Source organism: Pelodiscus sinensis, chromosome 22 (assembly GCF_049634645.1).
Source record: "Pelodiscus sinensis isolate JC-2024 chromosome 22, ASM4963464v1, whole genome shotgun sequence".
NCBI lineage: Eukaryota > Metazoa > Chordata > Testudines > Trionychidae > Pelodiscus > Pelodiscus sinensis.
Genome location: NC_134732.1, coordinates 2,274,784 through 2,290,179, shown reverse-complemented (window position 1 = coordinate 2,290,179; position 15,396 = coordinate 2,274,784). Strand labels below are relative to the sequence as shown.

The following is a 15,396-nucleotide window of genomic DNA, read 5'->3' as shown; positions in this document are numbered from 1 at the left end:
GCCAGGAGGGTTCCTCCTAGTGGTGGCGTAAACCCGCCTCCTGAAAGCCAGCCAGGCGGCGTCTACACGGGCCCTTTGGGAGCCCAACTGCGAGGCCCGGGGGGGATTTTCCACTGACCCGGGTTGACCTTTTTCCTGTTCAACCCAGGGGCAAGAGGCCGCTCTGAGGCCGGAGGGGGCGGACGATGACAAGGATGGAACCTGCAATGAAGTGGGGCTAGTCAGCCCCCCCAGGAGCGGGTTCCCGGGGGACCAGCCCTCCAGAGCAGCCTCGCACCCCGGCCCAGCCCGCACCCTAACTCGGCCCTGCCGCGGCCCGTGCGCCCCACACGGCTGCCCTCGGCACGAGCGCTGGGACCCCCGGCCGGCCCCTCGGAGCCGCAGCCAGGGCCGCGCTGTGGCTTTAAGAGCGGCCCGCCCGCCGGAAGGGGGATGTGCTGCAAGGGGGCGCCGGGGGGAGCGGAGAAGAGAAGCGAAAAGTCCCCGGGAAGTGCGGAGCGCGCCGAGCGGGGCCCCGACTGCGCGCTGCGGGGCGCGGCCCGAGGTAGGAGGCGCCCGCGGAGCCGCTCGGGGCGGGCTGCGGTCTCGGGGACCTGGCGCCGGCCGGGCTGCGGGGCTCTGCCCCTGGTGGAGCCGGCCGGGGCCGCGGCGCGGGGCTGCTGGCTCCGGCCCGTCCCGGCGGGGGAGCCCCGGGGCAGCCCCGCGTGGCCGCTTCGGGCCGCGCCGCGGAGCGGAGCCAGCGCGGCGCCTGCCCTGCGCTCCGAGCGGGAGACCTGGCCCCGGAGCCGGGCCGGGCGGCCGCTCCGCTGCGAGCCCCGTTCGAGTCCCGTCCCCTCGGCCGGGCTGCGCCACCAAGCGCTGGGGCCCAAACTTCGCGGGCAGCGCCCCCGGCCCTGGCGTGGCCGGGGCGTGAGCGGACTTGGCTTCGGGTGGGCGCCGGGCTCCTGCGGGGGGTCCACTGGAGCGCCCCGTGAGCTGCCCGGATGGGCCTGGCTGCGCCGGGGCCTGGGGCCAGCCCGTGTTGGCCGGAGTCCCGCAGTTAGGCTGCTGTGAGCGCCTGGAGAGGGGGCCGGGGCAGGGGCCGGCGGGGCGGGGTGCGGGAGGTAGCTGAGACGGGCACGTTCCTGAGGCCGGTGCACTCCGACTAGTGCTCGAGTTACTCTCGGCATCTCCCAGACTTGAAGGCTGCCAGGCTGACATCGGTTCGCTCAGTGTGAAGTGACCGCTGGAGATGAGCCAGTGGCTCTGGGCGGGTCCCCCTGCAGCAGTTGAATGGGACTTGGAAGTTGGGAATCCCCCAGTTCCACCTCCCTTAAAAGCGACTTGCTTACAAAATCAGACCTAAGACCCCAGAAGTGTCACAGCTCCTGTTAACTGACACATCCCTGACTCTGCACCCTGCACTAATCCACTGGACTATCAGTATGGTCCTTGCATTTCAGTGCATTGCCTATAGAGCAGCGTAAGCAAGTCACTGCCTATATGAAACTTTAGTGCGCGCCAACTTGGCTAGTGCTTTCTCTGTAGCTGGCTCGAACGCGAGGCAAATAGCTAGCTGAGTTGATGTACCCCTGGGAGACCTCTGCCTACCCCGAGGGGTGCACGTGCCCCTGCTTGAGAGCCACTGATACTTGCCACTAAGCGAAAAGCCAGCATCACGCTGAGTGCCCGTCAACACGGCTTCATAAAAAACAGGTCTTGGTAACCAAACCGAGACGGGATTCTGTCTAGTTAATAAAGGCGACTGAGTCTGAGTAGCATATTTGGCCCCATCGATGGCCTTTGGCTTAGTACTGACTCCATTCTGATTAGGGAGGTTAAATTGAGATTAATTGGGCAATCAGATAGCACTGCACACAATTGGCACGGCACAGGATAAAATCTAGCGGCCCAAATCCTGGGGACCCATCTTCACTCCCGCGGCGTTTGGTGCCATCTCTGTGGTTAGTGTCAGTGCGGGGCCTCCATAGCAACCTGAGGAGCAAAATTAGGTGGGAGGCATGTGGGGGGGGGGGGGGGGCAAGATAAATACAGTGTATTTGGCATCAGCTGGGCCATGGTTTGGGCTGGCCGGTCAGCACTGCAGGAGGGTGAGGGAAAGGGAAACGGAGAAAAAGGAAAGCCTGGCTCATTTTCTGCTCTCCTGGATTCTAATGTCCCCTCCCCCTTGTTCTCCTTCATCCTGACGCCCCATCCCTGAACTCTGTTCCCTCCATGCCCTTCCTGAACCCTCCCTCTGGCTCTCAGTGTCCCCACCTTGCTCTCAGACCCTGGCATCCCCCCAGCATGTCCTCTGCTGGATCCTGACCCCCCAATTCTTTGTCCCCCTTCCCTATCCCCACCCTTTGGGGGGGAATGCTTGCAGCTCTGTAGCACGGAGCACCCCCCTGAACCCACTGCACCGATGTGGCACTGTGGTGGGGTCAGCACCCCCAGCAAAGTAAGGGAAAGCTGAAGTTGGTTATCCTCCACCCCTGATTAACTGGTGGCCGAGCGAGGCTGCGAGAGAGAGGCGCTGTGGAGGACTCTTAGGGTACCTCTGCTCTGCCCGCTAATTTCCTAATGAGATATTCCGGAATAGTTATTCTGGAAGCTGATTTTGAAAGAGCGTGTCTACACTGCGGGGAAGGCTCCAAATGAGTCCGAGGCAGCCTGCCCTAGTGTAGACGCGCTATCTCGGTGCAGAGCCCGGGAAGCACGTGGAGGAATAACTCAGAATGGCCCCGGAGAAGGGCTGTTTCGAAAAGGCACGTGTGGACCCTACACTGCTGCTATATCTCGGAATAGCTATTTTGGAAGAGTGATAGAAATGGAGCCGTGTTAGTCTGGTGTAGCTGAAACAAAATACAGGACTATGTAGCACTTTAAAGACTAACAAGATGGTTTATTAGGTGATGAGCTTTCGTGGGCCAGACCCACTTCCTCACATCAAATTGTGATTGGTCGTGCCAATTTTCTTCCACAAATTGATCTGAGGAAGTGGGTCTGGCCCACGAAAGCTCATCACCTAATAAACCATCTTGTTAGTCTCTAACATGCTGCATAGTCCTGTTTTCTACTTTGGAAGAGGCGTTATTCCTCGGAGGATGAGGGTTACAGATTTCGGAATAACAGGATGGCCGTGTAGACGCTCGCGTTGTTATCTCGAAATGGTGCAGTGTAAATGCACCCTTAGAGGAAGGCCGATAGTTTGGGACTGGCCGTAGCCGGAAAGCCGAGCGGCAGGGGCAGGCGTAACTCCTGGGGTGGAGAGACCATTGGTAACCCTGGTGGGGAGTGAACTGTGGCTTCGCCCAAGGGCTGAGATGCCCTCTGTAAGTCCGTTCCTGGCCTGGGGAGCAGTGATGCTCTCACTGTTCCAGTCGTGCCCTGCCCTCACCAGTCTGTGACCCCCATTAACGACCCAGTGAGGGCAGAGAAGAGATCCCCCCCAGGCCTGGCAGTCATAGCTGACTGGGTGAGAGAGGCAAAATTCCCTGCTAGCTGAAATGCCGTGTGTTAGCAGGGGAGGACGGTTGAGAGCAGTGACCTCCAGACTGTGGGGTGTGCCCCCCCTGGGGGCTGTGTAGGAGTGATGGGGGGGGGCACGGAGCGGCCAGGGCCAGGCCAGTTCCCATGGTGGATGGGGAGGAAGCACCATGCTTCCAGCCTTGTTCCACCTCCAGGCCCAGCTCCGTCCTCGTTCCCCCCTCTGCTCCCAGGCCAGCTAGTCTGGCTCCTTCCCCCTCTGTGGCCAGCCCCAGCTCAGCTACTGAGGGAACCCGGGGGGGGGGGGGGCCCAGACAGATTCCTCCACTGGGGAAGGGAGGGCGCGGCTGGGACGGTGTGAGCACCGCTGGGCGTTCGTGTCACTGTTTCACTATCATGATGTAATGGCCGCGGAGGGGGCCCACCGTTGCTAGGCCAGGCCAGTGCCTCTGGTGCAGGGATGTGCACTCTGGCGCAAGTTGGGCACCAGCAGCGCCGCGGGATGGGATGTGGACGGTGCCGGGCCGCTGAGGCCAGCTGGCTTGATCTGCATGGCTCGGAGAGCGGCGTGCCACTGATGCCTGGAGCCTGTGCAGTATGCCACGGCAACCCCCAGATGGGCGCACGGAGTCCCCCTCAGGAACCGAGCTGGGCTCAGGGACACTGCGTTTGTACAGCACGCAGCACAACAGGGACCCGACCACCCCTGGCACGGTGGGTGCTGCCAGAGTCACCATTGATCAGAATTAGCAGCATGCAGACAGCTCTGCCGTGGCGGCTCCGTGGCACCACAGAGTGTGCAGACAGGCCAAGGTAAAAGAGAAAAAAGCAAGGAAGGCAGGCCCGTGCCATTCTCCGCCAGCCGCACCTGGAATCTCCCGCATCTCCCTGGATTCTCTGACGTCCTGGGGGAGGGCTGGAGATTTTGTGGCAGAACCATTAACTAGAAATCTCAGTATTGACTTAAAATGTGAATATAAAAGGTGCGGTCGGTGCTGCAGGAGCGGTGCTGCTCGTTTTGCTGCGACACTTCCGTAACTCGATTATGAGGCGGCTGGGGCAGTTCACGTTGCTCAGCACTAGAGCTTCAAGCTCTCCCGGCAGATTCAGCAAGGTGGCTCCATTGATGTCGGTCCTCCTGATCCTGTTTTCCAAGGTTTTCCTCACAACCGTGGGAGTGAGAAACTGGAGCTAGTTGGAATTTTTAATCCAAAACTTTTTTTGACAAAAAAGGCTTTTTTTTTTGTTTTACACTGAAAACTTTCACCAAAAGCTTTGCTTCTTAAAATTTTTCCTTGTTGTTGTTGAAACTCAATTTCAGATTTTCATTTTTGTGGGTATGTCTTCTTTATCTCGTCTTTTTTCCCTGCATTTTTTTCCACTGAACAACTGATGATCGGAGTTTGACTTTTTTTCTTTCACATTTTCTTTTCTTCATGTTTCTTTTTGACCCTCTGTGACTTCCAAAATGCCTCCAACTTTGGAAGAAATTACTGACTGGCAAAAGGTCAAATGAGCTTCTGAAAGTCTAACTCCTGATCATTTTCCTAAAGTTGAGACATTTGGAAAGTCACAAAGTGGCCAAAGGAAAACTGGAAAAGTGAAAGGGAGAATGGGATCCGGGGTGTCATTCATTTTAGTCTTCTTGGCAGCAAACATGCAAAAAGGACCTGCTGAAATCTTGAACATTTTCAAAATCCATCCAAACAAATTGCTCCCTTTCCGAAGAGGTGAAAAAGTAAAAACGCTGACATTTAGCATTTTTTGCTGCTTGTTTGGGGTTTTTTTCACTTTGTGACCAGCCCGGCTCGAAAGGTTTCCTTTAATGAAAATCGGTCTGAGAGCTGAATTCTGCAGGAGATTCCCCAGCTGCAGAATTGGAGAATCGCCGGGGGTACGACTGCATTGCACTGGCGGCAGGTTTCTTTGCTCTTCCTCTTGTTGTCTAATACTCCTGCGGTCCCTTCATAGATTTACAGAGAATACAGACAGAAAAGACCATTAGGATGATAGAATCTGACCTCCACAGGCTGCAGATCTTCCCCAAATAATTCCTAGACCGGAGCTCAGGACACAAGATGGCCAGTGATGAGAGACTCACCTCTCCCCCTCCCTGACTCCCGGTGCACTGGACCAGAGGTTAATTACCCTTGGCTGTTTGAAAACGTGCGCTTTCCTGCCAGCATAAATTTGGCTAGCTTCAGCTTCCAGACAGTGGATCTTGTTGTACCTTTTTCTGCAGGAACGACGGTTCCATTATAAAATACGTGTTTCCCAGCACTTACCAGCCACCCCTCAGCCTTCTCTTTGTTCGACTCCACAGTCTTGTGAGGAGGTGTTTGCCCACCTTCAAATCGTGTGTGGACAATCAGCTGCTTGGGGTGTATCTAGAGGAGGAGCCAGGGAGCAGAGACATGTAAAATACTTGTTTCTGCAGCTCACTCAGTCGTCTTCACCTTTGTTTTCCTGCTTGTTCATAATCGGGGGGGGGGGGGGGACCCCCAAGCTTTCCTGCTTTTTCAAGTCCCAAACGATTTCTCAGTTTGGAATGAATTAGTCCAAAGGGAGAAAATATTTTCTTCTGCCAGTGCAGAAAGGCTACTGCTGCTAAGTGAGATTAGCACTTCAGCGGTCTCTGAATCCGAGTGCTTCAGTGGCTTCCCCCAGTTCACTGATGAGACTGTCTTGAGAACATCATCGGCAAGCGTCTGTTTCTTGATTGGTTCACCCTTAGCGCTGATGTTTATGCTAGTTGGCATTACAGAGGGAGGGTTGCTGGATGCCTATGTCCTAGCCAGCTCCTCTTCGGCAGCAGTTAAGGCACCAACTATTGAGAATAGTATCAGAGGGGTAGCCGTGTTAGTCTGAATCTGCAAAAGCGACGAGGAGTCCTCGTAACTATTGAGAATGTTTGCAAGAAAATGATCTGGAGATCGTGCTTGTCCCTTTGGGGTTTTTTAATGCTTCTGTAATTTGCATATTTTTCATTTTACGGTCTCACTCAGATCCTTCCAAATTTCAACAGCAGTAAAACAGCAATTTCCCTGCATTTTGTTCAAGGCTACAGCAATAGGCTTCCGGGTATTCAGCACGTGTTCAACGGTGAGACCTTTAGCTGTGACGGTGCCATCTGTTTTTTCACAATTTTGTTCACAAACTATCATCAGATTAGGCCAGTTCTTGCTACAGAGCTCAAAACAATCCCCTACCGAGTTTCATCGCTAGTCTTGTGGGAGAGTTATCTTGGCTCCTCCCACGTCTTTCAGAGCAGCTGCTGCAAAATGCTTGTTACTGAAGTATTTTGCAGTTTCAACAGCATTAGCCTTTATTTCTGGAACACTGAAGCCTTGGCAGGAAGGTGCATCAAATGAGCACTGCAACCATATGTTGTTAGCTTGGAACTCTCTTCTAAATTTCTTCTCATCTTGGATACATTTGCAACATTGTCTGTCACCAAGCTGTGTACTAGTCATTTGAATTTTTTCCCAGAGTTTGCTACGGAATTTACGCTACATTTCAGTATTCTGCTGGGTGTGTATTTCCTGGTGTATCAATTGTTTCTGTAACGAAGACACCCCTCTGTTGTCAGACAAGCACACATAAGAGGATCATTGTGGACATTGCTTTTCCCATCAAGACTCAGGTTAACAATTTTACCCTCTAGTCTTTTTGCACATGGCTCAATTTCTCTTTCATACACTTTAATCCAGCAGTTTGCCTGCAACATCTGCTCTCTTGGGTGGACTGCGCCATGACAATGAAGTGTGGGTTCTCAATCATTTAGAAAGGAGAGTTTGTTGCATAAACAAACCAGGCAATTTTTTTTCACTGATTATCTTTTTCTTTTTTTTTTTTTTTTTGGTAACCTGTTTGGTCTTATCACAAACTTATCTCTGGTTCTGGGGCACCTTATAGACTAACAGATGTATTGGAGCATAAGCTTTCGAGGGCAAAGACCCACTTCATCAGATGCATGTAGTGGAAATTTCCAGAGGCAGGTATAAATATGCAGGCCAGAATAAGGCTAGAGATAACAAGGTTAATTCAGTCAGGGAGGGTGAGGCCCACTTCTAGCAGCTGATCTGGAGGTGTGAACATCAAGAGAGGAGAAACTGCTTTTGTAGTTGGCTAGTCATTCACAGTCTTTGTTTAATCCTAAACTCAAGGGCCGTGTCTAGACTGGCAAGTTTTTCCACAAAAGCAGCTGCTTTTGCGGAAAAACTTGCCAGCTGTCTACACTGGCCGCTTGAATTTCCGCAAGAACGCTGACTTCCTACTGTCTGAAATCAGTGCTTCTTGCGGAAATACTGTGCTGCTCCCATTTGGGCAAAAGTCCTTTTGTGCAAAGCTATTGCGCAAAAGGGCCAGTGTAGACAGCACAGATTTGTTTTGTGCAAAAAAGCCCCAATAGCGAAAATGGCGATCGGGGCTTTTTTGCGCAAAAGTGCGTCTAGATTGGCACGGACGATTTTCCGCAAAAAGTGCTTTTGCGGAAAAGTGTCCGTGCCAATCTAGACGCTCTTTTCCGCAAATGCTTTTAACGGAAAACTTTTCCGTTAAAAGCATTTGCGGAAAATCCTGCCAGTCTAGACGTAGCCATGGTGTCAAATTTGCAGATGAACTGTAGCTCAGCAGTTTCTCTTTGAAGTCTGGTCTTGAAGTTTTTTTGTTGCAGGATGGCTACCTTAAATCTGCTACTGTGTGTCCAGGGAGATTGAAGTGTCCCCTACAGGTTTTTGTATATTGCCATTCCTGATATCTGATTTGTGTCCATTTATTCTTTTACGTAGGGGCTGTCCAGTTTAGCCGACGTATATAGCAGAGAGGCACTGCTGACACAGCCCATCAGTTTAGGATTAAACAAAGCCTGTGAATGGCTAGCCAACTACAAAAGCAGTTTCTCCTTTCTTGGTGTTCACACCTCCAGATTAGCTGCTAGAAGTGGGCCTCACCTTCCCTGACTGAATTAACCTCGTTATCTCTAGTCTTATTCTAGCCTGAATATTTATACCTGCCTCTGGAAATTTTCACTACATGCATCTGATGAAGTGGGTCTTTGCCCACGAAAGCTTATGCTCCAATACATCTGTTAGTCTATAAGGTGCCACAGGACTCCTTGTCACTTTTGCAGATCCAGACTAACACGGCTCCCCCTCTGATACTTATCTCTGGTTGTTTCTGAATGATGGAGGTTTGTTTTTCCTGTTGCTGCAGGCGATATACTGTGCGATGTGACATACGTGATGTGACCGACACCCTGTCGTTGGCAGGTAGCTCTGAAACGAAAGAAAATGATGGTGATCTTGAAGGTGGAAAATGTTTAGAATCCTGTAGGTTGAGGCTGGATCCCTCTGAACAAAATAAGTCAATGCAGTTGTTTAGTTGTTGTTACCATACTGCTCAGTTAGTATTACTCATTACGTTCACTGGCAGTCAGTACCACTGTGAAGGTGAAATTGTAAAAGGAAGATCTGCCTCTTATATAGAGGCAATCTGATATTTTCTGTCATATTCTCCACTGTCCCTTTCTTAGTGACTCCCAACATTCACTTCGATTTTCGACGGCCGCTGCACGTCGTGGGGATGTTTCCAGAGAACTAGCCAAGATCTCGCTCTTGTGAGTGGTAACAGCTACGTTAGGCCCCGTCGTTTTATCTGTATAGCTGGGGGATCAGAGGGACAACACAGTCGCACCTGAGGGGCAGGTATAACAGGCCAGGGAAGGCCCTACCCCCTCAACCGAGCCGCCAGCCCTAGCAGTGCCTGGCTGAGCCTCCTCATTCCACCTGCCACTGGCTCTCCGTGTCACTCCTCACTCCCCAGCCTGAGGAGGAGGGATGTGGGGGTCAGCAGAGTGACCCCTTCCCCACGAGCCCCACTGCCTGCTCCACTCCAGCCGCCACCCCACAGGTCCCTGCGGCTCCTGCATCCTGCCTCCTCAGGGTGGCAACGCAAAGAGCCGGCAGCTCGGCGCCGAGGGCAGGGCCTTCAAGGCAGGAGGAGCCGGCGCTCGGAGGGGCTGCTGGCTTGGCCTGGTGCTCGGGGCGAGGGGAGTGCAGACTTGGACTGGTGCTGGGGGGGGCAGTGGATCGGGAGGCTGGGGGGGCAGTGTGGCCAGATGTGACTGGGGTGAGCAGGCAAGGGCTTCTGCAGTTGTGCAGGGGCCCTCAGATCGTTTCCTTTTATCGGGGGAGGGGAGTTCAGGGCAGGGCTTTGGCGGGGGCCGGGGAGGTAGCCTCCCCAAAGCGGGTTCACTTGCTGCCCTTGTGGCCACAGCAACACTGCAGGCAGCAACGGCCCGTCCCGTACGCACTGCTGACCACGTGCTGTTATTTCCAGGCTTTGCTGGCCTTTCAAACTCCTTCGCCGCGCGAGGCCGACTGGCAGGAGGAGCTGGGAACGCCCATGGCTGCTTCGCGGGCTGGGGGCGGCACTGGGCGAGCAATGGGGCAGCGGGGCCATGCGCAGAGCCCCCCGGGAGGGCTGAGCAGTCAGCCCCCTCCTTTTGCTCTGGTCTGGATAAATATTGCCGTGAGTTTTCCCTTCCCATCCCTGCGTCCGAGTGCCTGTTTAGAGGGGGAGCCCAGAGCCGGGGGCTCTGTGGAGCTGGGATGCTGGGGGGGGGCGGCCATGGGGAGCACTTGGATGCAGTTGCCTCGCTGTGCTAGTGGGAGCGGAGGGGAGCAGGCCCTGTGCTCCCTGAGCAGGGGGTGCTGTTCTGCCTGGCTGGGACTCGGGCCGTGAGGGGGGGATGCCACCGTGCGCGTGCCAAGAGCCAGGCACACCCTGCTGCTGAGAGAGGACCCAGCGGTGTGCGCTCTTGCACTGTGGCCGTACCCCCTTTTCCCCAGAGCTTCCCCTGGAAATGCAGAGCCGGGCTAGCCTGGCTCCGGCAGAGTGAAGAGCCCCAGGAACCGGCCAGCTCGGCGTTTCACACTGGATTTAATTCCAGAGGCAGCCAAGGTGTTGGCGAGCCCCGGGCCAGCCCTTGCAGGGAGCTGATGGGCTCCTGCTATTCCCGCTTCTGGACCTCGCTGGTGACGACCGCGCTCTCCCCTGCAGCCGCAGAGGTGCCGGGGGCACTGCTGGTGGGGTGGGTCTGCGGGCAAGATGCTGCCCCACATTGTGCGCCACCGCGTCAGGGAAGGGAGAGACAGTCGCAGAAGGCGAGGACGTCTGACGCCTGCCTTCCTCTGCCCCACGTCGGCGTGGCTGACTCCAGCCCTGGCCGGCCTCCCGCCCGCAGCTCAGCAAGCTCGTCCTTACGCAGTCTCCACATCACTTCCGGAGAGAACGGGCCTTCGCACCGAAACTGGAGCCCTCGGGAACTGCGTGCCCGTCCCCTGAGGAGCCTGCCAGGTGCTGGCTCGCTGTCCTGCGAGCTGGGGCTGGGAGGAGGAGAACTGGCTCCGAGTTGTGTAACCCCACTGGGGAGAGGAGCAATTGAGGTTTAACAAAACCACTGAAAATTGTGCAGGCCATCGAATCCCCCCAGGGCAGCTCCGCTTTCCTAGAAGCTTTCTCTAACAAGCTGATTTCTCAGGCTAATTTCTTGCAGATGAGCTCATCGCGTGTGCTGTAAGAAAAGAATCTACACTTCGGCTTGGGAGCCAGAAAGATTTAATGTACAAATCACATGGCTGGTGTCTGCAGTGTTGTTGTAGCTGGGCTGGTCCCAGGACTGGCCCCCGGGCACTAGAGACACAAGGTAGATGGGGAAATATCTTTCATTGGAACAACTCGGGTTGGTGAAAGAGACCAGCTTTGGAGCTCTTCCTGGGGTCTGGGAAAACCGCTCCGGCTGTGTCTGCTCAGGCAGAGTTTTTTCACTGCCGATTTGATCAACAATCCAATAGGGTTTGAAGGAGACCACTGCTGCAGGCTCCCGGTGTCTTCCTCGATCAGCATCAAGCGCCCATGCCAGGGGAAGTCACATTGACAGCAAGAACAATGCAATGTGGGTCGCGATCCCGCAGTTAAGCTCTTCGCCTTCTGCCGAAATGTGTTGTGGGAAAGCGGAGTCAATCACATCACATCCTGGGTCTGGGCTCAGTGTCCCAGGATGCATTGCTTTCCATCCCAGCGTTCCATGCACTTCCGTCTTTGGGTTGTGGCATTTGTCAACATTCCTTCTTTTCTGTTTGCCCCAATGTCACTGTCTGCAGTACAGATGTTAAATATCGGTTAACTGAATAGTCGATGAACCTCGTGAATTCTTATCGGTTACTCGACTATTCTATAGTCCCTCAGGTGGGGCCGGTAGCCCAGTGCGCTCCAGCCCCACTGCCGAGGAGTCCCCTGCCACTCTGTACTGCTGCCTCTGTATCTGAGGCACCAGCGCAGGGTGCCAGGTGGGAGCTGGTCTGCGAGGGGAGACAGTTTAAAAACCAGCTCCCCTTGCAAACTGGCTGCCCTCTAGAGGCGATCCCGGCAATTACAGAACGGTAAGTCTAACATCGGTACTGGGCAAATTAGTTGAAACAATAGTAAAGAATAAAATTGTCAGACACGTAGAAGAACTTCATTTATTGAGCAAAAGTCAGAATGGTTTCTGTAAAGGGAAATCCTGTCTTATTAATCATTAGAGTTCTGTGAAGGGGTCAACAAACATGTGGATCTAGTGTACTTAGATTTCCAGCAAGCCTTTGACAAGGTCCCTCACCAAAGGCTCTTATGTAAACTAAGTTGTCATGGGATAAGAGGGAAGATCATTTCATGGACTGAGGACTGGTTAAAAGACAGGAAACAAAGGGAAGGAATAAATGGTAAATTTTCAGACTGGAGAGGGAGGGGGTAATTAGTGGTGTTCCCCAAGGGTCAGTCCTAGGACCAGGACTTATTCATAAGTGATCTAGAGAAAGGGGTAAACCGTGAAGTGGCAAAGTTTGCAGACAATACTAAACTGCTCAAGATAGTTAAGACCAAAGCAGACTGTGAAGAACTTCAAAAAGATCTCCCCAAACTAAGTGACTGGGCAGCAAAATGGCAAATGAAATTTAATGGGGATAACTGTAAAGTAATGCACATTGGATAAAATAACCCCAACTATACATACAATATGGTGGCTAATTTAGCTACAACTAATCAGGAAAGAGATCTTGGAGTCATCGTGGATAGTTCTCTGAAGACATCCATGCAGTGGGCAGCGGCAGTCAAAAAAGCAAACAGGATGTTAGGAATCATTAAAAAAGGGATAGAGAATAAGACGGAGAATATCCAATTGCCCTTATATACATCCATGGTACGCCCACATCTGGAATACTGCGTACAGATGTGATCTCATCTTAAAAAAGATATACTGGCATTAGAAAAGGTTCAGAGAAGGGCAACTAAAATGATTAGGAGTTTGGAACGGGTCCCATATGAGGACAGATTAAAGAGACTGGGACTTTTCAGCTTGGAAAAGAGGAGACTAAGGGGGGATATGATAGAGGTCTATAAAATCATGAGTGGTGTGGAGAAAGTGAATAAGGAAAAGTTCCCATAATATAAGAACTAGGGGCCACCAAATGAAACTAATGGGCAGCAGGTTTAAAACAAATAAAGGGAAGTTCTTCTTCACACAGCACATAGTCAATCTGTGGAACTCCTTGCCTGAGGAGGTTGTGAAGGCTAGGACTAGAACAGGGTTTAAAAGAGAACTAGATAAATTCATGGAGGTTAAGTCTATTAATGGCTATTAGCTAGGACGGGTAAGGAATGGTGTCCCTAGCATCTGTTTGTCAGATGGTGGAGATGGATGGCAGGAAAGAGATCTCTTGATCATTATGGCTGTGTCTAGACTGGCATGATTTCGTGCAAATACTTTTAACGGAGAAGTTTTTCTGTTAAAAGTATTTGTGCAAGAGAGCATCTATACTGGCATGTGCCTTTGCACAAAAGATTTGCTTTTGCGCAAAAGCATCCGTGCCAGTGTAGATGCTCTCTTGCGCAAGAAAGCCGCGATGGCCATTTTAGCCATCAGGCTTTCTTGTGCAAGAAATTAACTTGGCTGTCTACACTGGCCCTCTTGCGCAAGAGGGCTTACCCCTGAGTGGGAGAGTCGGAGTATTTGCGCAAGAACCACTGATTTTGTACAGTACAGTCAGTGTTCTTGCGCAAATACTCATGGCCAGTGTAAACAGGTGGCAAGATTTTGCGCAAGCAAAATCTTGTCAGTCTAGACGCACCCGACCTATTCGATTCACTCCCTCTGGGACACCTGGCATTGGCCAATGTCGGCGGACAGGCTACTGGGCTGGATGGACCTTTGGTCTGACCCAGTATGGCCGTTCCTATGTTCTTAAGCAGCAGTGCAGGGTGGCAGCAGCCTCTTGTCTGGGGGGAAGGGAGGCTGAGCTCCCAGATCTGGTGTGAGCCTGCCTGGCTCCTAATACACTTTAAATACAGAGCTGCAGCAGAGGAGGGTCCCGGTCCCGGCATGAGCCAGGCTGTTAAAACATTTACTGGCAAGTGTGTGAGGGGGAGGAAGATGTGTGTCATCTATAGCACTAACCTATCAGCTTTTGCTAATCGGTTAGTCGACCACGCTGTTACATCCCTAGTCTGCAGGAGCAGCTCCCGCACTACTCCCCTGTACCCTGCTAGCTGTCACTCACACGTCACGAGCAGCAGCATAAAGGCCGTGGCAGTCACAGGTGCCTGATGTTGTTGTGATCCACGGCAGCACACTACAGAAGAATGGCCATACTGGGTCAGACCAAAGGTCCATCTAGCCCAGTGGCCTGTCTACCGACAGTGGCCAGCACCAGGTGCCCCAGAGGGGGTGGACTGAAGACAATGATCAAGCGATTTGTCTCCTGCCATCCCTCTCCAGCCTCTGACAGACAGAGGCCAAGGACACTATTCTATCCCCTGGCTAATAGCCTTTTATGGACCTAACCTCCATGAAATTATCTAGTTTCTCTTTAAACTCTATTATAGTCCTAGCCTTCACAGCCTCCTCTGGCAAGGAGTTCCACAGGTTGACTACACGCTGTGTGAAGAACTTTCTTTTATTAGTTTTAAACCTGCTACCCATTAATTTCATTTGGTGTCCTCTAGTTCTTCTATTATGGGAACTAATAAATAACTTTGCTTTATCCGCCCTCTCCACAACACTCATGATTTTATAGACCTCTATCATATCCCCCCTCAGTCTCCTCTTTTCTAAACTGCAAAGTCCCAGTCACTTTAACCTCTCCTCATATGGGACCCGTTCCAAACCCCTCATCATTTTAGTTGCCCTTTTCTGAACCCTTTCCAAGGCCAAAATATCTTTTTGCACTAGGTTGCTGCTGTGTCTGGGAGCAGCAGGCTGTGGCAGGACGTCGCGTTTGGGCTTGGGACAGGGGCGCCGAGTGGCGGGAGCACGTCATGGGGCAGGTCCGGGATGAGAAACGGCGGCTGCGGGACTCTGGGTGCGGAAAGCCGCCTTCCTGGCACCGGGTGCTGCGCTCGCCCCGCCCAGGGACCCAGGGGTGCCTGAATGAGAAGCGCCCCCTTGGCGGAGAAGTGCTCGGTGGCTGCAGCGTGGACGCTGGCCACGCCAGGCTGCTGCCAGTTGGTTGCGAATCAGTTCGGAGTCAGGAAGTCGCCCGCGGGGGCCGTGTGCAGGGCCGTTAATCGCATCCTGCTGTGAGAGAGACTCTGATTCAGAGCGACCTGTGTGAGACTGTGGGTGGCTTTGCAGAGAAGAGTCTCCTCCCTGTGGAGGGGTGATAGATGGCGCGCACGTTCGCAGCTTGGCCTTGGACCTCCTTGCGTCAGAGTCCCTCGCGCGGCAGGGCGCTTTCCCACGGGTTGCAGGTGCGTGTGAGTCACCAGGAGGGTTTCGCTAACACCAGCATGGGAAGGTGTGGAAATGTCTTTAGCCACACTGGCTCGTACAGGAAGTTGCAAGTGGAGACTTTCTAGACGAAAAAATCACCGTAGGGCAGTGTTTCTTAA

At 53.2% G+C, this 15,396-nt stretch overlaps 1 protein-coding gene across 3 annotated transcripts in view; it reads left to right on the top strand.

Moving 5' to 3' along the window:
• The first annotated feature begins 389 nt into the window (after window positions 1–389).
• LOC102458614 (discoidin domain-containing receptor 2-like) overlaps window positions 390–15,396 on the top strand; it is a 64,422-nt gene continuing 49,415 nt past the window's right edge. Inside the window, exon 1 of one of the 3 annotated variants that reach the window (XM_075905943.1) lies at window positions 390–544. The gene's annotated coding sequence lies outside the window, so the exon portion shown is untranslated. The remainder of the gene's footprint in view (window positions 545–15,396) is intronic. The other 2 variants (XM_075905945.1, XM_075905942.1) reach the window with 2 other exon arrangements.